This window comes from Octopus bimaculoides, chromosome 6 (assembly GCF_001194135.2).
Source record: "Octopus bimaculoides isolate UCB-OBI-ISO-001 chromosome 6, ASM119413v2, whole genome shotgun sequence".
Classification (NCBI taxonomy): domain Eukaryota; kingdom Metazoa; phylum Mollusca; class Cephalopoda; order Octopoda; family Octopodidae; genus Octopus; species Octopus bimaculoides.
The window spans coordinates 81,254,841-81,256,523 of NC_068986.1; the positions used below are offsets into that span (position 1 = coordinate 81,254,841).

Sequence of the window (1,683 nt, forward strand, 5' to 3'; positions counted from 1 at the left end):
TGTGTGTGTGTGTGTGTGTGTGTGTATGTGTGTTTGTGTGTGTGTGCGTGCGTGCGTGCGTGCGTGTGCGCGCGTATCTGAAACAATATATAAGAATATTCTCTTTTTATGATGTTAGCAATAATATGCAAGTAATATTTTAAATGATTCCGAAACGTATGGCAATACACACAACATAAGTTTTAGCCTCGTACACATATCAGGTTCAACAATCTAGCAGCAAATATAAAACAATAACAGCAGCAGTAATAGCGATATTGTTTACCTTGTTCAACTGGCTTTGTTTTTAAACAGATGTACATTGATTAAAAGCTCCCCTTGTTTGATTTCTAAGCCTTTTAGGCCACGTTCCAGAAAGTACTAATCCTTTTGTTCAACAGGGTGAGGTGAATTGAATTATATTTGTGCAGTTGGCGCTTTGTTTTACAGCTTTATATGTGGTTTTGTTCTGTAGCTATAACTGGCCTGTGTCCGGAGAGTGTTCCAGTTTGAGAAATGTACGATTACAGACCAAGTATACAAATACGTCCGCTCTACGTGAGGAAGGTAAACTGATTTATCAGTTGGACGCCTTCTTATCGTCAGCCAATCAGAGCGCGGCTTAGAAAGGCAGACAAGCAATCGAATCGATCATGCTAATCATTTATCTAATTTACGATAACACACACGTTCACACATACACAAGCACATACACGTAAGACACCACACACACACACACACACACACACACACACACACACACACACACACGTACATATGTGTACATAATAGTGATTTGACACAAATCAATGCGCGTACAATTGCATTAACATACATATTCATTTCCTTAAATAAACATACACACATGCACACACACAAGCAAACACACATTTACTCATATGCACACATACATAGACGCATATTACGCTCATACACATGCACACACAACGACATAAATGCACAGCAGGAGAATGAGAGCAGAACAACGCGCACAGACACACTCACAGACGCCAACACACATGCATACGTGCACATAGATGCACCTACGCACCAACACACACGCATACGCACTGATGCTATATTGTCGTATAAAAATCATGGCAATGTTGTTGCTGCTGCTCTTGTTTTGTTAAGATACCAATTGTAATGAATTGTTGAGGAATTCACCAAACTACAGGACAAACAATAATGACACACTCTACTGATTTCATTCAAATATCATATTTCAAAAAACGTATTTTAAATTTTAGGCACATATTTGTGTTATTTGAAACATATACGTCTGATACTAATGATGTACAACACATATATACACGACATACTCACACGCATAGTTGTGTGTGTGTGCGTGTGTGTATTAATAACATGACTACACTTTTTTCCAGTTAATATTCGCGATTTTCATAATTATATATTTATCAAAAACATCCTTTAAATATCCATGCATGTATGTGTGCACGTGTATGTTCGTGTATGTGCATGTATGTGTGTGTGTGTGTGTGCGTATGTGTGTGTATGTGTGTGTGTGCGTGTGTGTATATGTGATGGACTCCAACCGTGGATTTCTATCTGTGAGCGTTCAAATTATTTGAACAACTCAATTACCAGCTTAATGAATTAGCGTATAAGTGGTTGAGTATTCCACAGACATATTATGTTCTTCAATGTAATTTTTTAGAAGAATGAGCCTGATTCAGTGTTCGA

The 1,683-nt window shown here is 37.8% G+C and overlaps 1 protein-coding gene across 1 annotated transcript in view; it reads right to left on the reverse strand.

Moving 5' to 3' along the window:
* The window catches only part of LOC106878619 (GATA zinc finger domain-containing protein 14), an 82,508-nt gene extending 81,967 nt beyond the window's left edge, over window positions 1-541 (reverse strand). Inside the window, exon 1 of the mRNA XM_052968484.1 lies at window positions 266-541. The gene's annotated coding sequence lies outside the window, so the exon portion shown is untranslated. The remainder of the gene's footprint in view (window positions 1-265) is intronic.
* Between the last annotated feature and the right edge of the window lie 1,142 nt (window positions 542-1,683).